Here is a 27,780-nt window from a genome sequence, read left to right as displayed (position 1 = left end):
CAAGGTACAGTAACATCAAGGAACAACACTCTCCCCTCTATAATATGCAATTTGTACATTTTTTATTTAGATTTAATATTTTTTGTGTTTATTTATTACCTGTTAATTGATAGAAATATAACATAGCATATCATAAGTATTGATATAAAATGTATATTAATTCGAGAAATATGAAACTAAACATGTATTAAAAAAATTATTATATGCTTACAATAATCAATTTATATCAAAACTTAACAAAAATTCAATCAAACAAAACAATTATTTATTTTTGGTATACTGGCTGAAAAATTTTAACCATTGAATTTTTGGAGTAGAAATATGAAATTAACCGATTCCCTTACTCTACGACTTTCTCAATAGCGATCACGTTAAAAGTCATTAATATTTACAATAACATGCATTATTATTACCATAAATGTACGCTTGCCTTATACCTATAACTATATCGTTTTAATATTTTCTAAGAATTTTCCCCTAGGCACCATGTTTACATGACATTTTCTCATGAAATGGCTTGTCAAATGCAATAACAATTACTAATTAATCAACAAAATGATTGGCCATTATGAATAAGAAAAACTGTAATGCGATTATTATAAATAGAAATGAGGCAATTTTTCAAGTGAACTTTTTATTTTCATGGTCGTCAAGTTTGAGTAATTTATTTTGGTTGTATTGAAATAAAGATAAAGCATTAATTAAATTTTTTATTCCAGTCTTTTTGTAACGCATTTTTGGATTAAGTTTTCAAATGTGTAAAAGCTGTTTTGAAAATTAAAAATATTTCGTTTATGACATGACCTGAAAGTTTTATGGGATAAAACATGCATGCGAAAATATTTTAATTTCCGGTTTATTTTAAAATGTATTCTATAATAATAGACCATATATAGTTTACATATTTTAATTTCCGCTCAAAAAACATTTGATACTTTTTTTATTGAAAATATATAAAATTTTGGTTTGAATATCTAATTTTATTTAGTACTTAATATATACTGATAAGATAAAGTTTATAATAAATATTTTCTTTTTTATATTGCAGATTTTGCAGTCCCTCTAAGTTATATGATTTAATTCAGTTTTTGAGATCCATGGTAAGTGATGACATTTTTTATTAAATTATTTTTAATGTATTATTTTTAAAAAAAGTACATCATTCATTTTTCAACAAATTTTCTTACTTCTCACAGAATATTTGTATACAAGATAATTTTTCCATAAATTTTCCACCCTTTTATTTGAAAAACGAAATGGAAATTCAGAGGTCAACTTTGTTTTTTAAATAGAGCTAACTTTCTTTGTAGCTAAATCTTATTCTTTTTTAAAGATCTCAACTATTTGCACCTGTTTCTACGCATTTTCCAATAAGCTTACACCCATGAAATTTTCATCTCGTTAACTCTCAATAAAATAATTTGCTTATTTTTATCAACAATTCAGGTTCAAAATTCAAATAATGTTTCAAAAAATGCCTGACGTCTGCGGCAAAGAACAAGAAAATGCCACAAAAAAAGTTTCTTTCTATTTCTCCTGAAACTGACCTGTATTTTCGCGCTTTTCTGTTTTCATATTCGATTTTCGAAATGCAACTGTTGAAATTCCTTATAAACATCACTCATATAAGAACATAATATAGAAATACAGTCGAAATCCTTTCTAAGGACGAAAAAGAAAGGTTCCGATTGGATCCCAATATTGAATCTTTTTAACCTTATTGACTTTATTTTGGACTTACTCATTTATCGGTGTGAGTATCTTTGCATTTATAAGACCAATCAACTTAACTGCGTGAAGAATTGATTCAAATAGACATTTATTTTAGAGTATTTCTACGAGATTGTTTCACTGATATCAATGTTGAAACGATCTATCGTGAAAACTTTTAACGCTATCATACAAACAGAAAATTCCAGCTATCTTTCTGTGTTACATTTCGAGCTCCATTAATTTTTTGTTAGTATTTACTTTTATCAATTATTATTATTATTAGTTTTTTTTTTTTTTTTGTAAAAAAAATTTACCTACCTTTCAGCTTGTGTGCTTGCTTACTTGTGTGTATTCCTACCTTATACCTAATAGGTTATAAGAAGTTATGTATTACAGCTTCTTAATACATTTATTAAGGTAATAAATTTTATAGCCTAATAATAAAATTAATTTTATTGTTTAATTAAATTAAGTGGCCTATTTACACTTTACACAAATTATATTATTATTATTACTATACGAGTATATTGTTTTGAAAGGGAAATTCATTTTTGACAAAAATTTTTATGGTATTGAACAAAAAAAAATCTAATTGATATAATTTAGGGTTTATAAGACACCATAATTTATTGTTCATGTGAATAATTTCAGTAACGATAACTTTTTTGTACACAAATTTGATCTCTCCTTATATATTCACTGTCCCATCTACCCAGTCGCACCAAGGTTAACTGAAGTACTCACTACTTGAGGAGCTTTGGAAGTGAACTACGCAAGTAGGTACTCACGATAATGTAAAGATGATATAGGTTGTGGAAAATTTAGAAGATAAAGGATTTTTTTTTATCTCTTATTTTCTATTGAAATATTCCAAGTTTTTGTTTATTTTGTTTCAATTCTTAAATATTAATAATTCAAAAAATTTGTGGACAATGATGGTATACATCTTTGTTGTGACCTGGTCACAATAAAAATATTTATGTTTTTATTAATACAAAAGTTGTAATAAAACCTTAGAAATAAAACATATATCTTAGGACTGAAGACTTGTGTACATTACTTTCCTTCAATTTAAGTGATGATGCATTTATGACAAATAACATTTTGTCGTTTTACGGAAATAACTAATGTCATTTTATTATATTTTGGTGTATATTAACGAAATTTCATTCATTTGTTTTACAACATTGTCCAAAATCTCTGTAAATAATCACTATCAGTTACCAGTCTGCTTCACTGGACAGTACCTACTTACTTTTAAAACAAAGACTGGTACTGAATTATCTTTAACCTCTTCCCCCCGCCTCGTAGCCCACAATTAATCTTCTTACCACCAAACTTATCTCTACTACTCGGACAAAAGACTTTCACTTTGGGTAGGGTTGATTTGATCACTTTTGACTTCATCCCCTCCAACTCCACGGCTCCAGAGGTAGACGTCCAAGAGGGGAACTATATCAAACCTAGGACCTTGTTGATATAAACCCTGATACGAAGTTTCACTGCTGTCCCCTCAGCCTCTCCCCTAGAAAATCCCATTTTCCTGTATTTGGAAAGGTTTTCCCTAAGGTGTGGGCCTTCTCGAATTTTCCCAGATATGTGGTTTATACCAATCTTAGGAACACCTTAAGGCCTAGCCCTGTGCCCAGTTTAATCGAAATCGTTAGAGCCGTTTGAGAACCCCAAAAATCCTCTTTTAGCCTAGAGGGAAATACCCTTAAAAAAGGCCTAGGGAAAAAAATAAAAAATCATCTGGAATTATGACCAAACTGAACCTAGGTACTAAGTTTGAGAAAAATCGGTTGAAAATTGAAGGCACCAGCTTGGTAACAGACATACCGACATACCGACGGACGCAACTTTTTTATATTTATAATATAATAAAGTAAAAAACCACAAATTTTATGATAATGTAGGCAAAGCAAATAACAACTGTAAGAGACATTTAAATAATTATTGTATTCATATATTATTCAATAATTAATTTATAATAATTATAAATCAAAATTTATTGTATATTATTTTACAATCAAGAAAAACAACTTTTAATTAATTTTACTCCTTCATTTCTTCTTTCAATTAAGTAAATTATATAAAGAAAAATACTTTTAATTGTTTTGTAAATAATTTTTTGTAGCCTGAAACAAGAAATAGTTATTTTAATTTATTGAATAATAATATGATCAATTATTCTGTAGTTAATGCGCTCGCGGCTTCTTATTAAGAATCTATCGAATTCAGGCGGATACATTTTTGTCAGTGTCGTCATAGCTATAGAATCGCTTTAGAAGCCATCGTTGATAAGTTCCTATTAACTCAATCAGAACTTGAAAAGACGTGTTTACGTTAATTCCGTAATCTTCTAAAATAATTCACTGAGTTTTCGTTTGCTTCGAAAAAGGTAGTTTCCCCTTTAAAAGGCAAAATATTGTAGCACAACAAAAATTCGGAACAGGTACATATTGACTGTATTTTTTATAAATTTATCTCGATTTCTTAATATTTTTATACTTACAAGTTTTCTGTATATTATTTGACTAAATTCAAGCACGAAAACTTTATAGTTTAGACCGTATTTCGTTCCATTTGTCTAAAATTAAAACAAAAATTCTTTATCAAACATGCTATTGAATTATTAAAACCAAAAATTAAATAAAAAACATTGACCATACATTGAATAAGTTTTTTTGTGAACATATATACACATGGGAAAAAAATATAGTTTTATTAAAAACAATAATTTTAATTAAATTATTAATATTAAAAAACTTATATATATATGTATATATATATATATATATATATATATATATATATATATATATATATATATATATATATATATATATATAATATATTTAATAATAATAAAAAGTATAATATTTCGGGCACCAAATATGTCAATAAATAATTAAAACTTTATGTATAATAATCTGGAATAAATAAATAAATATATATAAAAAATTAATTTAATTAAATATATCAAATGTAACATTATATTAAAAAATTATTTATATAAAATTAATTTTAATAATTCAAAAAAAAAAGTAACATTAATTTTTCTAAATTTAATTATTTTATTTCTAATATTGTTTCATAAATAAATGTAATTCTCTTTTTAAAATTGTTAATATTATTATTAACGAATTCCCTTGCCAAAAAAAAATTAGCAATGGTTTTGAAAAAAAAAAAACAAGAAACAAAACAAGTACTCAGTTGCAATGTCTGATGTCTATCGATTCCTTTATGCGTAAGATTATTGTCCAATCGGAATAACATTTGATATCTAACTTATTTTTGGAATAAAAAAGGCTGGAAAAGTTTGTATAATTTCATAACTGAAGCGTATACGAGCTCAAATGCTAGCGGTGCTCAAATATGATTTTTGAAATTTCATATAACAAGTTACACCTTCATTGGATGAATAGTAATAATTGTTGAGTATCTACCTAATGTAAGGTCTGGTACTCGATCCCAGAACTAATGTTCGATTATAGTCATATTCCTGGCTTTTTTTTCTGAGCTATTTTTCCTTAGACATTCATTCATACGTTTGAACAGTATTGTTGTATGCTACTGTTGTTTTTTATTCAACTCCAATTAAAATCCACGTTAAGCCTGTTGTCGTATTTGTATTTTAAGCCATCGGTAGCCGAATGGCAAAATGATTTTCCTCAAATTACCCAATAAGTGACTATTTTATTTTTAATCAAGAATTCTTTTAGTCTATGTAACTTCTGCGAGATGGTTTTTTTTTATGTTTTAATTTGAAACAAAAATTTCTTGACTTAAAATAAAACGATCACATTACTTTAATAACATGTACTTATAACAATTACTTACTATAAGGAAGTACATTTATTTAGTATTTAGTTTTCAGTTTATGTGCAATGGATTATTATTTTATTGTTCAAAAATATTGCTTAGAAATTATAATAATATCTGTTCAAATTGAAATAAATATTTAATTATATTTGAGTGGATATGATTGTGAATATTTTGTGAAAAGTGCTCATTTAATTATGTAATGGATTAATGTTTTTAATTTCTCAACTCTCGCCATTAGTTTTATAACCTTTTGAATGGATTATTAAGGTACTAACTGCAGTTTTTAACTTACAATTTAATACTTAAAGTTTTTGAATATTTCAATTTTTCGTATAACAATGTTTCAGGCTAGGAAATAGACCCAACTCGTAGAAGCACTATCACCAAATTTACAAAAACCGTGTAACGCATGTTGTTTTGTTACGACTTACGTAACCCGATCCATAATCCGAACCACAGTGTATGATTTATAGGTACAGTACACATATATGATGAATATATGTATTTTTTTTTTATTTGCCAATAAAAACAATATAACGACATCAGTGACAAAGCGTTAAGTATGTTATGTCTTTATTATTTCACACTCAGTTCGAATTGTGGCGCCATACAAATTATAATTTATATACAATACACGTTTTGTTTCATTCATTGCAAGGTCGTCGTCATCGATACTTCTAGTATACATATACGTATTTACTCATTATTTATTTATTTATTCGCGGACTCAATATTTCGATGTAGTGCCTACAGTAAAATCTCTATAATTCGATTTCTAAAGATCAAGCTACTTGAATTATCAATATTGGATACAATTTAGATGTTTAAATGAAATTATATTCAAAAGAACAAAACTAGTTGGAAAATAGATAGCAAACTATTTGTCGATGGGCATTTTTCGATGAGATTTAGGACATTTTAAAATAAGTAATATAGAAATTTAAATATTTTAGTTTGATCCGTTTAAAATTTTCTTCTTTTACTGGATACCTAAACCTTGACCAGCCTTAGATTCATCATCGTCCAAAATAAATTAAAAATGGAATGAAATTTTTTAATTCCACTGGTTTTATACTTTGAAAGATTAAATTTAATAATATAAAATATGATAGATATACGAATACACGTGGATGATTACTTAGTCGGTAATTCATTTTCATTACATACAAGGTTGTTGAGTGAGATGTTACCAAGTAAATGGATGACATTTTGTCGAAAAATATAATGAACAATTCTGTATAAGAAAAACTAACTTGGCAAATAATTAGTCTTGATTAGACATGATCCAAAATTTTTAAAGATTTTTTACTGTACTTATTTGAACCAATCAAATTAATGAGTAAAAGGGATATTTTTATAGCGGAACACAAAATATTTTATTCTTTCCATGAAGAACAAGTCCTTCTTCATCAGCATTTATATTTAGAAGAATTATCAAAACGTATAAGAACTACGCTTGGCTGTTCTCCATGCTCCAGCTGATCACGACCAAGAACAGGCCAAAAGTGCTAATTACGCCCTTTAGTTTCATACCATACACGCTATCATTAAATCGAATTTTGTTTTTCGATCATAACTTTTACTCCTGTAGAGAGCGCCATATTCAATTTAATGTGACGCCACATAGCCTATAACCATCGGGCAATCAAAATGCATCTAACGATATCTCATTTGTAAAATTATGGTCAACAGTTTAGAAGCTCGATGGGAACAGATGACCATACATACATATGTACCAAACACATAACCCTCGCCATTGTATAGTCGGGGTTAAAAGTAATTTGCTAGGAAAGAGTATCAACCGTAGATAAAAACTCCTTAACTTACTCTGAACAGAAAGATACACTTGCATTAGTCTTACAAAAGCTAACGAAATTGTATTTTTATGTGAGTGCAAATTAGTTTTCATTTCGATAAATATTCGGGAGATGTCTCAATCGTAGCGGTGTTTCGTAATACCCATTTGTTTTCCATTTTTTTTCAACGGGTTATTCTTAAACTGTTACTATCTTATAATAAACCTTAACTAGAACACTTATTTACAACCATTGAATGCTTATCTTATTTTACCTCTGATTAAAATTTTAAAAAGAATCAAATAATAATAACTTTTTATTGGCATTTGTTATATAATAAATAAATACCTATGCGATGACGTCATAAAAACATGAACAGATACATAAATTAACTGTACAACAAGAATGAAGTTAATAAAAATAATATTAATGACATCACAATAATGTTTTTAATATATAATAATAATAAGTATTATAATAGTTATGGCGTGTGGTTTAGTGGTAACTATTTTGTGGGAATATAAAAAAAATTGTACATTCATTTCTTTTTTTACGCGATTTTAACTTGATTTTTTTAATGTTTCATTGAGTAGGTCAATATTTAATTTATTACTATCTGCAGTCGTATAAATCGTAAACGGTTCTGCACATTTTTTGCCTGTTTGACGTTTGAAGCATTTCTTTGAAAAATTAGATCCTTTCTTGATAAAAAATGTTAAAAATTTTGAACAGATAGTGTGAAGTATTATTATACGGTATTAGAAAACAGTACGAGACTCTATGTACTTTTTTTAAATTTTTCGTAGATATATGAGATAGTTGACATATAAAGTTTTTGGTATCAGCTATCTTTATCAGAGTTTGCAGTTCAGCTACTGTTACATCCAGTATAAAACAAGATTGAAATCTGAAAAATTAGAATTATATAAACAAAATAATAATTTATTCAATAAATACAATAATAATCAATTGTCATGCATATTTAAATTATTATAAAAACTTTATTCTTAGAGAGTAATAACAATTTATTTTATATATGAATTACCTTATTGTTTTTATTAAAATAATAAAAATCAACTACTTTGAATAACATTTTATAATACTTTTTGATAAAATTGCAAAGGTGCGCCTAAATAATATTTTTCAAATAACATACTTCAAGTTTACATTGTTTATATGCACTGGGTAAAGTTGCTTAGGTAGGTCGCTTGTTTAGCCTGGGGCAATAAAATTAGTTTTTCTATTACTTTATTTTACTATTAGTTACTTTTTGCTGTGGTGGAGAGGAACTGATCACCACTGCTACAAATTTCTTACCAATAAATGTGTTTTAAAATCTGTGCCACAAAATTTTATGCTTTCAGATTGAGACATTGAGACAGAAACAGAACGATTGAATCAAATAATAATGATTGGCACAATGAGATAATGCTAGTGTCTTAAATTAACCGGTAAATTTCGGAGGGTGTCGTTCGCGTATCGTTTGTCATTTTTTCAACGTTCAATGAACATCTCATTTTATCGAATGTCGGACCAAATCATTTTTCACTTATTCGATGATTAGATAAACACATAGTTTTGAGTGAAGTAATAGGTAGCCTGAAAGTGAAATTGTTTTCATTTATTTATCGATTAACCAGGAACTGCAATTTTTTCTTTTTCATGAAGCCAGGGACTGACCTTGATGGACTTCTCACAAACATTATGATAAAATCTGATCAGAATATTTATGATAATAATTTCACGTTTTTTTTTTTTTAAATTTTAGTTCAAATTTAGTTTTGTTTAAATCATTTTGATAATTTTATATATTTTTAAAAATGCATGTAATAATCACATTAAATCATATTTTATATATGCCATATTTATATTCAAATTATACCTATCTCTAAAATTTATATATTTTGATTGGGGATTACTTAAATGAAAAATTTTTATTTGTTAAAACTATTTCAGATTTGAATGTCAAATTTAAGTAACAATATTTCGATAATCTATTTATACAAGATTTCTTGTATATCAAATTTGTGTAAAATAATGTGTAGGTGTATATAACAAGGTTGTTTCAATTATTTTATAATCAAGTATCCGAAAAAAAATATGTCTGCACAGCATTAAATTATTTAATTAAATTGCTTATTTATAAGAAAATTATATCAGCCAAATAAATTTTATTTGAACACTCCCCGTTTGAAATGACGAATGTTTTGCAAGGCGGTTTCAATTTTTTGTAGAACAGTTGTACAGATGAGCTTTGCAGAAACTGATTTAGCCAGAAACATCAATATTTTAAGCGCAAAAAGAATAAAAAATAAATAAAAAATGGTGAATTTTTTTACTAAAAATGATTTTTCTTCATAACTTCTCTAGATTTTGGTATTTAGGTACCGGGTATTTAAACAATTATTTATATTTGTTGTTATTTCTCGTACTTGAATCTTTATAAACTAGTATATAGGAATACTTAATTTACCTGATTTATTTCGTTTCCAAACTCTTCCACCATCGCATCGTCGTCACTTTTCAATCATTTGTGCGAAAACGCTATGGCCAAAATTATATTTTTAATGAGCGTTAATTTGCTTACAGGAAACGAAATGTGAATGACAAATTGAATCTATCTTTATTCTTTAAAAGTCCATACGAGTCCGACAAATGTCATCCAAAAATGCACTAATATCTACCGAATATCTTTTGTTAAAACGATGCAGGAGAGAGAAATGCAATTGGTCAAGGAACCTAGGATTGTTTCGTTTGTGTTTTTCCTTAAATCAAGTTCCATTGTTGTTACGAAGGTGTCGAGAGATTATTTCAAAATATCATTTTAAAAGAAAAAACGGTAAATCAAAGACGTAATGATCAAATTTTCTGTATTATTATTTTTGCCATTGTTTACAAGAAGACGCCAAAAAAATCAAGTTATTACATTTTTTGGGACATATGACGAACTGTATATCACCTTATATGCGAGATATTTTCTCTTGCTCTTGTTTTAATAAGTTTGTTTTAATATCGTTTGCGCTGCGATTCTTACATGAATTGTAGCCTTTACATATCACCTTGTAAAAAAATGTTTTTGTTTTGAAAGTTTCATTTAATATTCACAGCCAATAGAAACTCTATCTATCGTGTCTTCAAAAATTTACATAATTATTCCAATGCATGTCTAGTCGTACTTAAAAAAAAAGATGGTATTATTGCGTTATCATCAGATATAAACTCTAAATATGTAAATTTAATAAAAACTTATAATATGTCAATATCACGCATTTAATGCATAAAAATTTATTTACAATTCTACGTTTTTTTTTTATCTCGATATTTTTGTCTCGAAATTGTTATTTATTATTTTAAGTATTTGGTAAATTTTTTCCCATTCTGTACAAATAAATATATTTTTGCTATCATTAATAAAATATATCTATGTTCTATCTCTTAAGTGAAAATGAATTATGGCTTTTGAGTGTTTGAGCCTGGTAGAATATGTATGGGATTTAAACATGAAAACCCCAAATGTATTAATGCCAAGAAAAATTATCGTGAAAATAAACTGACTTGTATAACTCTTATGATGTTTATATTCTATATGTTTATAGTTTACTGTTGTCTAAAATATAGGTTTGCATTGGAAATTTTTGTATCTGAATTTTTTTATAACGTAATCCTCTTTCATGTTTCAACTAAAAAATAAATTTAACTTAAAACGAATTAAATTAAAATTTTTGCGGAAGCGATGAGAAAGAGCAATTTAGTTTTACAATTCTGCTTTTTTTTTTTTAAATATTGTATTTTCTCACTATCTCATCGAGAAGTACCTTAATTTTCAAATATAAGATTCACATCGAGGCAATAGATAGACAAAAAGTGAGTTTAAAATTCACCTTAAAACACGATTTTTAACTCAACGTTTTTGTTACTGAGCCTGGTCATTGAGAGAAAACTATGCCGCAAAAATATAAGTATTATTGGTTTTCTTGGACGAAACAGTTGTACTTAAGTGCAACGAAAGTCTACTTTTCAATACACGGCACAGCGAAGCAGATTACATTCTACATGCGATACTGTTTTTTTTTTGTTATACAAAACACATATATCACTTGATAGCCTAGTAAAATGAAAAAAAAAATACAGCATCCACTCAGTGAACAGCAGACTTGATACACTTATGTAGTAAATGTCATTTTCAGTAAACTCAAATAGTGTTGTATTAAATTTTGTAAAATCTGAATCAAGAATTGATTCTTTTTCATAAAATTCTCCAAAATGAGCTATTTAACAAGATTTACGACGTTCTCTATAACAAAGACTTTTGTTGTTGTATTGAAAACTTTTTTGGGGCGAAATGTTTTAGTGCATTTTATTTCATTATTTTGACTAACAAGGTACCTTTAGATTGTTATTTCCCAATCCTTTCTTTTCTTGAAGATTCATTGACTGGACCAATTAAAGCTAAAATAACGGGAAGCTTGCAACTCTTACAAAGATTGAGAAATGGAGTGTAGAAAAGAAAACGCGTTTACATGGACAAACAAAATTCGTTTGAATTTTTGGCGAATTTTTGGATCTTGGGAAAGGCTACATTTTGTAAGCTTAATAATACGTTGTCAATGGAAATTAACTATATTATATTTTTGGAATTTGAAACATAAACGGTATATGTGTAAGCTTCTGAATCAGTTTGAATCAACTCAACACTAACTCTCAATACATAAGTTGAAACATTGCTTCTTGTTTCTCTCAACTCAGAATATAGTGTATAACATAGAATATAACAGTTGGCAGCAATGAATAATGGTTTCGTTTCGTTTCGTTTCATATTATACATGGTTGGTATGGTACCATGTTTTATATTTTGTGAAATATATCTAGATGCTCCCATTTGGTAATAATTCCCAGACCAAAAAACTTTTGTAAGAAAACACATCTTGTTAATAAACCAGATGTGTTTGTTGTAAATATTGTGTGATGCTGGAACACAAAAGTGTACGGGGCTTGTTGATATAAAATATATGTTATTTTGTATTCGAAGAAATAAATTTTAGTATCGAATTCGATTCATGGTTTGAAATACGAGCTTCGAAAAATAACAGTTATAAGTTTCTTATACAACTCACTTTTCTTAGGCCAAATTGCGATCCTAAACAATTTAAATTGTTTTTGAATTGGGGAAGCGCAGGAAATCAATTCATTTTGTAAGTATAAACATTAGGCTGTAGAAGATCTCAAATGAGCTCCATAAATTTTCGTCACCAAAAACCAATACTTACACCGATTATACCAGCTTGCAAAAATAATCGCATTCAAGTTTAAATATTGAAAATGTCGAAGCTTCAACGTCTTTGATTTTAAAGCTTTGCTTTTTTTAAAGCAATTTTCTCTCAAATAATTGTGGTTAATAAAAAACAATGGTTTCTGGCCTTTTTTCGATAGGTTTCCTTTAGAACAAACAAGTTTTATAAACCACTTTTTCACCAAAATTTCACAATTTCATTTGTAAAAAAATTAGTCTTGGTGTTGCACTTTTTTTTGAACCTAGACTAAGATATAAATGCAAGGCTAAAGTAAAATACTGAGTGTACAAGTAAAAATATTCAAAAAATGACACTGATCATCCTTCTGCTTTTCACTACTTTTCTCCATTTACCAGCATTCATTCTGACAATGGTAAATACAGTGTTGTTTAATCTATTAATTCAAAAACTTTTTGGTACGATCGGATAGATAGTAAAAAACGTGCAAAGTACCACCCAAATTTAAGATTTGATTTCTTGAAAACTGGTATCAAAAGTTGTTTTAAAAGTATACTTCCAAAGATGGGTTTTGACGGAATCTTTTCAAGCAATTTTGGATGCCACATCACAGCATCTTATCTATCAATTAATTGTTATCATCTTCTTGAATCAATTTTTACATATAAAAGAGAGGATTTTACCACAATTTATTATATTTTGAAAACATTTCCAAATTTGGAATACTAATTAAATCGTCTCATAACGATTAAAATAAAATATAAATAATCTCCATAAATAATGTATTTACTAAATTATTTTAATCAAACGAAATTAAATTTTACTACAGTCTTTGAATTTATGTAAATTATTGTGTTCGCCAAATAAACAAGTTTGTATAATAAAAATTTATTTTTAAATAAATGTTCAAATAAATACTTTTTAATAACTTTATTTACCACGGATTAAATTTATAAAATATACTCATTAAATTTTGTGGAATCGTTTTAGTAAATTTTACTTTATTGGATTTTTAAGATTTTTTTAATTTGGAAATTTTTTTTTGTACAAAATGTATGCTAACGAAATCTTATTATTTAATTAAAATTTATTTTTATTACTTGTCGCGAATCGTGCTAATCTTTTGCGTTAAATTATTACTTGAACTCTTGTCGCATGTCCAATTTTATATGGTATTAAAAATCATTAATTTAAAAAGAAATTCCGTTTCTAAAATTGTCTTTTGTGGACTCTTCTGGATTTTATATTACTTTCTTTCTATAGAATTCTCATTAAATGATCTACTAGGCCTTAATCAGATAAGTGGTATTTCAAACAATTTACTTTAGAATTCGTTCCTTATAGGAAGACTAAGGAAACAGAGATAATCCAAAATCAGGTAAACAAATCCATAACCTAACTTCGGAAAAAATCCTATGGAAATAGGTCAGTTTGTTAGAAAGCTCAAGACTTGAGTAACACAATTAGGAAACGAGTCAATAAATGAAACAGTACCTACTTAATACCAATTTTTTTTTTGGTCAGTGTTATTAAAGGCTTTAATCTTTGTAGATTAAACTTGTCATAAAACATGAGAGCAAAAGTCGTTCAATTAGAAATACATTAGATTTGGGAAATAATAACTTTTTGAAAAAACTAAATTTACTCATATTTTTTCCTCTTATTTTACAGCGAACTGTTTAAAATTCTTTTTATTTTGTAAATCTCAAAAGAAATAATTTTTTAATATTTCTATTTTTACTTTTAGGTATTATAATGTGCATTGTAGACAATTATTTATAATAAATATATTGACAAATGGTTGATATTTTTGCTGAAAATATATTAAAATATAAAGAAAATTTAGCTTTCGGATAAAATAAGCGAAAAAAAAAACTCTCAATTTTAATATTGTTGATAAAAACAGCAGACATAAAAAAACTTCAAATATAAAGGAATAATATTATACTGCATGCACAGCAAATACAAGGCAGCCATCCATGTACACAAGACCAAACGATATGAGAGAGTCTAATAATTCAAACTTGAATGACTTGTGAAACTTCATACTGCCACGCCTAAAAATATACATGAAACGTGCCGTGAATCCTGCGTTCAAACAAAGATACAAAATGCAACCGATCTATATGAATAAACAAAGATACACTATAACTATTTCCCGGATACCATGACTAAAAGATAGATATATATTACATTTAATATATTAACATGAAACAGTTATATATTGGATAGCTTGGCGGCCATGATTGTATATTTTTGTATGTATATGTGTGTAATGTAGCGAGAATACAATTTTTGGATGGATCAATAACATTGTATCCGGGGGTTGGTTTTGTTGTATGTAATGTATCCAACAACACTGGTGCCTTGGAATCAGGTAGTTTTCTTCATTCTATGGTTACAATAAGGGTTGTTTTTAGCAGTGTATGTGTGCTGGTTGAATACATTGCTGGTCAATAAAGCAATGTGAACTATGCCTTCGTGTCTGGGGATTAATATGCGCGCGCATTTATATTCTATATATATTTGCATAAATATATTTTATTCTAAAAGGATATTGTTTGACTTGAAATGGTTTTTTTTTCTAGTTGAAGTAAATTTATTATTGCAACAATTTTTAAGCATCTTTATTTATTTTTCAATGCACAGAATTAGATGTCCAAAAATGTTTCAAATTATTTATTTTTGTTAATAAACGTAAACCAGGCTTAAAAAAATTAATGAAGTCATTGAACCAAAATTTAAGAAATGGTAGACATAAAAAAATTTTTTTTTTGTTTTTAGCAGACGGAATAAAATTAAAAATATTGTAATCTTATGTTCCACATGATGGATTATTCATTACACGAAATATTAAACTGGAATATTCGGTGTATTTTTTAAATATTTTATGTAAATTAATGTCTGGGTTTCTGTCCATCGACCTCATTAACCATTAAAAGTTTGCGTTTTGGAATTTCAAATCTCTGCCAGACATTCAAAATTTAATACGGTTTATTGTATTTTTTTAGACTTTTATCTCAAGGGAATGAATTTAAAATTGATTGCATTCTGTTTAACTCTATGGGTCATAAAACCAATATATTTTATTATTAATTAGAGACCTTTTTTAAACAGCTCTTACTCTAGACTAGACTATTATTATGAAATATTGTACTTTACTTAGTATCTCTTGAAAAATGCTTTTTCTGAAACTTTCCATGAGTCTATAGACTGGCTAAAATTATCCGAAAACATCTTTGAAACGCTTAAATTTACCCTATATCGAAGTAGAAAAAATCTTTGAATGCATTTAGAAGTATCTCGTGATGTAAGAGAGGAATCTCTCACGGTTACCAAGAAATAATGCATGAAACCTGAATTAAAGCAAACAAGTAATTCTGTAAATACGTGGCAGGTAGAAATGTAAGTCAAAATAAGGATTACTAATCCAATCGGATTATTGCAGGAATTTCTAATAACGTAGTAGAATAACGAATACATATGCTTAAAAAATTTACGCCTTCAACACTTTTGGTTGAATTTTAAATTTTGTAAAATCAATTAAACAAAATCTCGTTATATATTTTTTTAAATTTTGAAGTAAAAAAACTAATTTTCTGACTAGTGATTGAATTATTTTCAATTATTTTGAAATTAATTTCTGAGAAGTTTTTATAAAAATTAGAATTATTTTTTCTAGAAAAAAAAAGAAAAAACAATTTCAACAAAATAAATTGTTTTCCAGCAATAAAACAATCAGATTGAAAGCATACAAAAAACTTAATAGAATGTGTTCAATTAAAATTATTAATAGTTTAAAAAAAAAGACAATGTTATTCGAGTAACTCCAAGAAGAAAAAAAGAACAAACATAAATGAAAAAAATCTTAGTAAAAATATATTGTATTTGTATTCGTAACCAAACAGGCCACGTATTTTAGTAACAGTATGAGCCTTTTTTTTGTATTTTATTGAAGCACGTGCGTTGAATTTAATTAAAACAAAAACCATTCTAGATGGTATTAGGTCTAGAGCCACGTGTAATTTTTGACAGGCTATTGCTATACAAAAAATTTTATAGCTAAAGAACATTCATTGATGATATACGCGATAGCAGCATCTTGTAAGAGTCGATTTTAAGGTGACCTAAAAGCGTTTGCGTTTATTGCATTTGCTAGAGCTCATTCTCGAAAAAGCTGCGAAAATTATTGCTTTAAAAATCATTTTAAGACGTTTTTTAAATCTTTTTTCTTGTTCTTCCAATAAAAATATTAATTTTCAGTCAGTTTAACAGTTGTTAACTTCACTCCAGAGATTGTTAGACATTATTCTAATAATATTTTAAAGAAAATGTTTCCAATCCGTTTTACTGTGGCTGTAATTTTTACATGATTTAGTCTTGTAATTAAAGAATGTAGTTTTAATTTTTAAGCCAAAATTATCTTTCTATATTTAATAAGAATATAGTTGATCAAAAAACAAAATTTCTAATTTCCAATGGACACTCTATTTTGTTAAATAATCTATCATATTTGCATTTTTTATTCAATTGTCTTCTTGTTTGAATATCACTCTCAATTCTCAATATTAATGAAATAAAAGTACCTACTTGGCTAGCCATTCAAATTTTCAGTCCTTCTGAAATGACTTTCAAATTCTACGCATGGATCTAGACTTTTTTTTATACACACATATATACAGAATGTAATCCATTATATAATAATATTCGTTCATAGGAGAGCAAAAACGTTTCTGTTATAACAAAATTAGTTTTAAGTAACAAATGTTCTGTAATGAGCCTGGAACGAACGCATTAAGAACAACTTTTTATTCTCTGGTATGTCGTTACACTCAATGTGTACGGTTACATAATCCTTATAATTAGTTTTCTTAGAGTTTATGTTAAAAGTTTTAACACCAAACGAAAATTTGGTTAGATAAATTGCCTTTGGTATTACTCAATATGTCTGTTGGGATGATATTAGTATTTTTGAAGTAAAAATATCCATAAAAAAAGCATTGCTTTATATACTTTTATAGACGTGTTTAATCTTAAGAAACAACTAAATAAATTCCTTAGAAATAACGAAAAAAAAATTTTGGTGGATGTTCTGGGTACATTAAATTTACCAATCGCGAAATTAATTTAGTATTCAAAGCTTTGCTATTTTCTTCGTTTTCGCGGTTGCCTTGTTTAACAAAATACATCAATAACAATTACTATTTGCCAAGATTGAGTTAAAATAAGTTTTTGTAACTAAGTGAAATAAATTGTTTGAAAGATATTTTATATTATAAGAATCGATACGTCGCGACGGCATTGAATGAACACTAGCTCTTTTCTACAACTATTAAAACGACTATTTAATTAAACGCATAAAGCAACAGAAAAACTAGTTTTCAGTCCAATTTTAGTATTTATTGCTCAATATAAAAGTGACTGAACTCGTATTATTGAAATGATAAGAAGCCTTAATAAACCCGGAAGTAAAGTTCGTAGTAAAATTATTATCTAAGAACTAAAAAATACTGGTCAGAAGCATAAATTTGCTATATCAAACTCATTTCATCGACTGAATCGCTATAAAATGAAATCGTAGCTTCAGTGTACGTGGTAAGAAATCCATGACGTTTACTACAATGCTGGTAAGGTATAGAGACAGAGAATATAATATCTATGTTAGCATAAGTAGTATCACAGTATTAGATATAGGTATCACCAGAAGTATTGTGGGAATCGCCTACCAGTATGAATGTCAAGCTAGTATGGACCTGACACCCATAATAACTGCATTGACTCGTCTGCCTTTTCGATTTCTAATGTTACTATTCTCTCAATAATGTACACAGTATGGCGTGAACACCGATATTGACATAGTAATATCCACAAAAATTTCTTACCGTATAAAAAGTTTGTAAAACCGTTATAAGTCCAATGAAATTGTGCTCTATTTTTTAGCAAGCACCAAAGAAAAAGCCAAATAAAATATTTCATCGCATATAGGTACGTTCAAAAATATTTACATTAAATTATAGAATCCGCAGATTATTCAATCCAAATTTCACCGTCAAGAAGTTATTATTTTTGTACTCAAGAATAATAAAAACATTTTTGTATAGAACGTTTGGAAAGTATCGCGTTAACACGTTTAAAAAATCCCTATTTGAAACATAATTATAAGGTTAAATTTCCGCGTTGCAACTAATCACCTTTATGTATAATAGTTCAATCTCGTGCTAGAAACAACATAAATATATACTTTCCCAGAGATTAGAGTAAGAAAACTAATTATTTTTAATTAATGTACATGAAACTATATTTTTATGTTCATATTTTAATAAATTATTTCAGTTTTTATTAATCATATTTGTTGCATAAATTCAAACAAAAAAATTTTTTTTAGTAATATTAAAATGTAATTATTAATATTTATGAAACATAAAATAAATTTAATATAAACAGTCTCGACTGCAACAATATTGTAAAAAGTACTTGCTTTTGTAGAGTATTTCGCATCGAAGGTCTTGAAAATTGTTTAAAGTAGTGTCTAAATGAACAGCAAAGTTAAAAATTAATAGGTATTAACCTAACATTAATTTAATATCGGGTATTAAATTGAGAAGTCACGAGCACGTTTCAAAATAGTTTCTCGCTACTCAATAATGGATGGAATCGAGTAGCGAGCATTATTGTCAAAAAGGTAATAATCACCAAACAGTGAGATCAATATAAGTTGAATACGCTGTCCGCATTTTTGGAGATGCATTACTTCATCCCTTTAAAGAACTAATCAAAATTTACCAAAAGCAATTTGTTCATTGGCGTTTATTTAATTTCTTAGGGTGTTTTTGTTGCAAAACTATCTGTTTTAAAACTTTCTAACTCAAGTTTTCTCAATTTCAATAAAATATTAAATTTTTTTAAATTACTTTTAGCGACTCTTCCACCATATCATTCTTCCACCATATCAAAAATAATCAAAGAAGTTTTTGAAATGTTTCTGTTTGAAATTTCACATGAGTTTGATTTTTCTTAGCAGGTTTTATTTCTTAGGATTTTAAGCATCATATTTATCAAGCTTTTAAAACTTTTAGAACTAAAATCTGCAAATGTTTTGATTCTGCTTTTGTTATTTGAACACATGTTAAATTTGTTAAAAGTTATTACAAAATTTAAACACATAAATGCTTTGAATCAAAGCATTTTTTATCCACTAAAATTTGCAGTGCAATTTACATCAAATAATTTGAAATTCACCATATTTTAACAATAATAAATAATAATACATATAAATAAATATTATAAAATGTAAATATAAAGTTCTTAAATTACATATATTATCAATTAATTCAATAAAATTCAACGTCCCATATCAACATAAACGTTTATTATTTATAATCAAATATAAAAAAAAAAAATGTAAGTTAACTTAGTATTTTTAAAGTCAGAAAACTTAAAGGTTATATTGTTCAACTAACCAGTTCAGTGTACAATATTATTTTTTATATAATGTATACGATATGTACGATATGAGTATTTATCGATCGATATTCGATTCGAATCGAACTCAAATAAAACTTGATATTACAATAAGTACTTAATATTTTGTAAAGTGCTTATTTGTATAACAATAAGATATAATTAGGGTCTTTTGTAACTTTAAACTTCGTGTAGAACAAAAAAATTATAAGTTTTTTTACTAAAATATCATAAAGGCTGGGAAAAATAGGGTGCCCTCTTTGAATAGCTCGGTGCTCGTTTCCCAGTATGGAAAATGAAAAACCAATGTGTTTTTGCACTGAATAAAATTTCTAGCTCCAAGAAAATAATATGCCTCTTAGCATTAAAAATTTTCTTAGTAAATATTTTCTTGGTATAAGAAAATTCTTAAGTAGTTCAATACTTATTTTCTTAAAAAAAAGTATTGAGACCGTTGATTCAATAAATATTTACTTGTTACATTTACTTGTTTTGCCAGAGCCTTCAATAATTACCAACCCGAGTGAGAAATAAGATACAAAAATATTATATTCTAAGTTGCACATTGCTTGAACTAAAGAAAATATTTAATGCATATTCGTAGGCAGGTGCAGTTTCCTTTGATAACTTAAAAAATAAATAAATTAAGTTAAAGACATTAAAAATGATATGCATTAATTTCATCACAACGTTATAATGCGAACCGTTTTATTTAAGATCATTGAAACTGTCATTAACGTCACTGATATCGGTTATTTATAACCACTGTCAGTGATCAGGCGAAAATTTTCGGTAAATTAAAAGAAAAACTTACTCGATCAATTATGTGTAAATTATCGTAAATTCCTGTTTGCTTTTTGCATTCTTCTAAAAGGGTGGTTTTTTCAATAAATCAAAAAATCTGTCTTCCATCACTGATGTGCATACATTACATCCAAACAAAGTTAACTCAAATGAAATTGTAATTTGCAGAGAATTTCCACCAAAACTTTAAGTCAGAAAATTTTTTTTCTGAACCAATCAAGCACTTTATTTCGTTGTTAGTTTGAAGTAATCCTTTTAATATTGTTGTGAATTTTACAAATAGGATTGTTTAGTAGGTACTGAAGAACTTCTTTCTATAATCTTCAACCCTTTCTTAAACTGATTATGAGCAGACCTTCTTGTTTAAATATTTAGACATTTATGAATGTCCATCTAATTATGTTTTTATGGTCCTACAATTTAACACTTTCACCTTTTTTTGTTACTTTAACAATAATTCAATTATGTTTGAATTTATTTGGAGTGCTTTATTATGGTAAATTTTTTTTTCATTAGAATTGAAATTTTTATGTTTAATGTCACAAGGAATCCTTGGATTTATACTCCTGAAGGTGCTTATTAGTGCATTTTTAAAGTAAAATGTCTGAGCTTGTGAGATGTGCACACTTTTCATGTTACATGTTAATTTTTGTTTCGATTTTTTTTCTTGTTTTTCTCAATTATGTATATTCAATAATTTTCAAATTTATTTACTTTAATGATTATTCACATTGAATATATTGAACCCACATTGTTAATGCTTTCATAAAATAACATTTCTTTTGCGTTATATACGACGTAGGGCGTAGGTATATTGTGTATTTTAGGCAAAAGTACCGTGAACGCGGACGCAAATTGTAACTACCAAAGAAATCTAATAATTGTGAGTCACTTCTATCAATATAAATATTTTCCATACACTCAACACTCAAGCCACGTTTAATACTTCATTTTTCTCTATTCCCAAACTTTTATTTACCAATCTTCTAAATGGTAGAAAAAAAGAATCATAGAAACGCTGCTTAATTATTAACTCTCGATCTATGAATTTCACGACATACCTGAACTCAACGTTATGTCTGCGACACATGTATACCTCAGTGTCACAAAAAATGCATCGGATTAATTAATACTATATGTAAACCGTGCATTTTTGTGACACTCAGTATATATACCAAGACGTTTAAAAATATTGTAAAACGTAAAGTTTTATAGTTGTAAATATTTATTTAAAAAAAATAAATAAATAAAAATGTATTTTATTTATTTTTCAGTAAACACCTTAACATTATGGAGTAAACACTACATACATTTGTGTTTTATTTTTCCAAAACTACATAAACAAGTTTAAGCCATTCTGTGGTAAGTCCAACTATTATTTATTTATTTATTAATTTTAATCTAAACTTTTTTTTTTTAATATTTTAAAATTGAACATTAAATTCCAAATTCGTATGAATTTAAAAATGTTTTTAAGTTTTTAGTAAAATTTTCAGTAAACAATCATTTGACGTTAATATCGGATATGGACTTTCGGAAATATCGGACTTTCCATCTTTTGTCAAGGTGCATTACGAGAAAAAATATAGCATGCAACTTTTTAGAAAATTGTGAAAATAAAATTTAATTTGCATTAACTATTGCAAATGACCAATTCAATCTTCCCCATGACTCTCTTTTGAAATAGAAGTACCTAGGCATAACGTACCTAGGCATCAAGTAAAAATAAGAAAATGGCAAGTAAACAAATATTTTGAGACTTAAAAATATATATTAAATTTTGAATGTGCGTCATGCAGAATCTTATTTAGGCGGTACATGATTTATAATGATTGCATTATTTAATAATTTAAATGAACACGACATTATTTTTAAGCTGAAGGTCGTGAAATTATTCCTCGATTTACATGGTTATCGCACACAATTCTAAAAATAAAAATTAAATCTACCTTGACATTAACGTACATTCAAAATGGCCACTATCGTATTTGTGTTACATTTATACTGCAAACAAAATTACTTAGGACACTTTTTTCAAACAATCTCATAAAATTTATTATTTAAATGAAACTTTCTATTTGATCATTTATACTATCGAACCAACGGATGTTCTGTGAATTTCGAATCGAATTTCTAATATTATAGAATACATACAGTAAAATTATTATTGGATTGAAGTGAACGCGCTTACTTTGCTGTTGATGTTCTTCTAAGAAATTGGTTCGTATTTTGCTTACAATTTTAGGGTATCTATGATATAGATTGCAAGTTATGAGAGACTTTTGCGTTTTAGACAATATAAATCGTATTAAGTGTAGATATATAGAAAAAAAAATCGGTGCAATTCAAAATGGTCTTTTTTCCCGTAATCGGTACTTTTATTTTAGACTGTGAGCTCATAATGAAACGAAGTATCTAAGATTCTGTCATTTGAAAGCTAGAAAACATGAGTTTATAATCATGTTAAATTGATGTAAATCGAGATTTTAATATTTTTCAATGATTATTTTGTTTTTCATGTAAGTTTTTGCCAAATCAATACTAGCAAAAATGGCAAGAATTTTACTACTAGAAAGGAAAAGGGAAATTGATTGTTTTTAATAACTGCACTTTATTTTTCAACCCTTTTAGCAGTTTGCACACTACCACTTTCTTTCACTTATTGTTTTTTCAATAACTTTGAGACACGATTAAAATCTCAATTTTCATTCACATAAATTTTGTTTCATAAATCAATTTTCCCAACAAAACGCTTGTTTTTTAAACTATCTCATAAAATTCAATATTTAAATGAAATCCTTCAATTAAAATATATAAAAGTTAAAAAAAATTATTATTTTATCATTGAAAGCAATGTCTATTAAAAACAATATAAAATAAATGCCTTTCTCATAATATCAAAATGTCTCTCAAATGTATTAAAAGATTACTTCATTCCATTTGGTGTGTGGTGTAGACAAAACGAAATTGAAGATGATACAGAATATTATTATTATCAACAGTAATAATAATATTTTATACACGTAAAATGTGTATAAATGTATGTGTACAGAGTGGCCCACACAAAATTTAGTTTAGTTGTGTTTCTTTTAAACTTATATTCATTTGTAAAGTTTGTTTCTTGAAATGTTTCTTATATTTAAAGATCATGAATAGTTTGAAGATCTTTTCCTAGTTATGAAAGGAGAAAAGTTGTAAGCGAAATTCAAGGTTCAAGATAAAAATTTGAATATTAGTAATGTTTAAATGGATTATTTCCTAGTGTTTCAATAATGAAATCTAACTAACTTAACAGAAAATGCCCTTCTACTTCTACTGGCAGTTTTTATTAAGTTTCGTAACGCTATTTCAAAAGTTTAAAAAATTATCAAATTTGTTTCAGTAATAAAAAACGTTCAATTAGGAATTGAAAAAACCGTGGTTATTTCAATATTTTAAAGCATATGACGCTTTTTACTGAAAAATGGTTCATAGGGATTCATGATAGCATATCTTTATCCTATTTCATTAGCTGTGAGCCTCACTGTAACCACTGTATGATAAAAAAGGATAAAGTTTAATTAAATTCTGGAGACAAGGAATATGAGAATATAAACTTTGATATGTTTATTTTGTCTTAGCATTTATATATTACATACATTTAGGTTTACTAATCATGGGTATTATGTAAGTTCTTAACTACTTATTTAAAATCTTTGGAAGATGGGAATATAATCCATGAAGTATAGTTTCCAATTAAACTGGCTAAACTTAAATCGATTGGGAAAAAATTAGTTTTTCTACTTTAAATCTCTCAATAAGGTAAATTTCCTTAACGTTTAAAAAAAGATCAAAGTGAATCTTGTATCATAATTTCGGTGAATTGTGTTATAAAATCAGACGAGCAACTCAAGCGAAATATATCAGTCTAAGGTCGAAGAATACCATCTTACACAAAAACTTCGGCTTCGGCACATACTTTCTTACACAAAAACTCACCTCTTGCTTACATAATAAGCCACCCCTTGCCTGTCTTTCTTCATTTTTGCTTATATAATTTCTGAAAATATAATATCATTGTACATATTTAATATGGTAGACTGACTTTTTGACTTGAATGAGTTAAGTTTATTTAATCTTAGAAAGTTTATATTATACATTTTGTACATAAAGTTTATTAGGGTGGTAGCACTGTTTATAGATAATTCTTATATATTTATGTATTTCAAACATATAAAGATTCGTTGTTAAGGAAGCAAGATCTTTATTAAAATATCTTCTTTAATGGTGGAACTTTATTTAAACGTGACCCTTTTTGACATGATAAATTTTCTTGAGAAAAGCAACGTTCACACTTTGTTACTGAAAAGGGTAAAAAAGTCTAGCCATTTTGGTGCCGTCTTATTCACCCTCATTCCACTGGTATAGAATCAATCGTTTTTTAATCATTATGATTTTTCAATTCCTGTTCAGTTCTGTCCCTGTTCAGTTTCAGACATTTTCTTGTTACGGTTCCTTTGAATCACCGTGACTTGAAATGCAGTTATTATTTACATTTTTCATTTGTACATAATAGTTCATTTTAGCCAATTTCATAAGCACTTACCTCACTTACCTAATGGCAATTTTCAAACTTAAACCCTTTCTTTCTGACAGTGTTGTATTTTGTAGCCTATAAAAATTCATAAATTTAATTTTTGTGTTGTCAATTAATGTTAATTTAATCGTAAACTCTTTTAATTATATTGACTATAATTTTTTTTAATTGAATCAATAATCTTGACCAAGTATCGATAAATCATTTAAACATATCAACATTATAAACATAATATCAATTAAATTCGATTAAATGATGTAAATGAAACATGTCATCACTTTTTAATAGTTGTCTAATTTAAAAGAAATGTTCAATATAAATCACATTTGAAATAAATATGGCTGTTCAAAGTTTAATGAGGTTTATGGTTACCTACTATAAAATTTCATTCAAAAAATTCAAACTAATTAATTCGGTAGTGATTTGTGGCGTAAGTTTAGTCAAAAAGTACATAACAAAAAAGTATATGACTACTTAAAAATTAAAGCAGAGCAGGTATATTGTTTCCCTTAACTATCTTTGTATAGTCTGTTTACATACGCCATTTTAGTTGTTTTCTCGTGACGATAGTAATTGATTTGTTTGCTCAATTATTATCTCGAAATATTTTATAAAAACAGTTTTTAAATTTAATGCTAAACATAAACTTTTATAAGCGGTTTTCTTGCATGGAGATACTAACTTTGAAAAACAAATGTTTTCAACAACACTATAAATAATGATTCAAAAGATTAAAATTCCAATTACATATATGTTAATAGAAACAATTATTTATAGATCGTGCGATTATATATAAATCGTAAAAATAATGTAAATTAAGACTACAAGACTATACAAGACTACGGAATAGCTAATTATACGTTATACAGAGACTGGGCATCAATTAACATTATTTTATCAACAAGTTCAAAAAAAGGTTCGCTATTATGAATATATTATAAAGTAACCATAACAATCTTTTATAAATTAAGCTGTGGTGCATTTGACCATTAGAACCCAAATCAATGACATTTTTTAGCGAACTGCTGAAGGAAATGGAGGTATTGCTTTTGTATTGATGGTGGAACTTTGGAAAAATTTCTTAATATAAATTATATTGTAAATTTTAACGTTTTCAAAATGAAAATTCTTGAAAAATAAAAATTCATTTTTTAATTTCTAAAAAATGGTTTAGCTAACGCAGCTCCTGCGCGTCGTATTTTTTTAAAGTAGCTAATAAAAGAAATTTCCCTTTTAATGTGCCTTACTAGGAATCAAATCTGATCTAAAGTGATGCCGCGACAGACAAGAGTCGATGCGAAAATAAGTCATGAGTAATGAGAGACAAAATTATAATAAGAATTCTATTTTTTGAAAAATATTTAAGAGACAGGCGATAGATTTTTCCAATAATTAAAAAAAATACTCATCGCTTATTTTCGTCAAAAGTGGAGATATAAGAATTTCGCCACAAAAACATATGGCGTGATTCATATTTTGTTAGGATTTTGAGATAACGACATCGTCTTTTAATTGGCTAAAATTTAGTAGATATTATGTTCTTGGTAACATTAAAAAATTTTAAGCCGTTGGATTGCGTGAATCATATACAAAAGCTGTCTTAAGCACAAAAAGACAATTAAAGCTTTGAATAACGTAATTAAAATGATTAAACTGAGTGAAGCTCAGTCGTGGCATTTATTTGAAAAAAATAAACATAACCCCCATACTATAAACTGAAATATACCATACTCGTTTTCTATTTTGTTGGTCGGGATGAAAACAATCATTTTCTATCACAAAGTTTAAAAATGTATGTACCAGACTGTACAAAACACTAATGACAAGAAAGAAAAAACGACAAAATTATTTTAATTTTTTAAGAAGATTATAAATGGTAGATAATTTTTTCGAATCCATAATAATCATAAAAAAAAGAACAGAATTAAATGAGAAGACAAGAACCAGTTCGGTAAGAATATTGGTAAATAAGTTACATATTTAATGTTCAAAGATTTGACAGTTTAAATTGTTCCTCTTTTTTTTTCCAACATGAAAGAAACATTCGTAGGTAGTAAATGTTATAAAATGTTTAACAAAAAGTTATACAGAAACTGCATCATTAAAATGTTGAATTCATTACCGTGTATTATAATCATAAAAGAATTCGTCATGCAGAAGCTGCATAGACTAAGTGAATTCTTTTTAAAAATAGCTTTAACTTCAATAATAATACTGAAAAGTATATATCAATACTGAAAATCTATAATTCTAGACCAATCGTATTAAAGACATACAAAAATTGAAATAAATAAATGATCAGATGACAAAAGAAAGTAAAATTGATGGTCTATACTTTGTTGATTATAAAAAC

General features: G+C 27.0%; 1 protein-coding gene across 1 annotated transcript in view; it reads left to right on the top strand.

Moving 5' to 3' along the window:
• Nucleotides 1–1,047: 1,047 nt before the first annotated feature.
• Nucleotides 1,048–27,780, top strand: part of LOC123302804 (homeobox protein abdominal-B) — a 146,766-nt gene continuing 120,033 nt past the window's right edge. Inside the window, exons 1-2 of the mRNA XM_044885906.1 lie at nucleotides 1,048–1,100; nucleotides 22,126–22,213. The gene's annotated coding sequence lies outside the window, so the exon portion shown is untranslated. The remainder of the gene's footprint in view (nucleotides 1,101–22,125; nucleotides 22,214–27,780) is intronic.

The sequence above is a fragment of the Chrysoperla carnea genome, chromosome 1 (genome assembly GCF_905475395.1).
Source record: "Chrysoperla carnea chromosome 1, inChrCarn1.1, whole genome shotgun sequence".
NCBI lineage: Eukaryota > Metazoa > Arthropoda > Insecta > Neuroptera > Chrysopidae > Chrysoperla > Chrysoperla carnea.
This window is presented reverse-complemented; position numbering and strand designations above follow the sequence as displayed.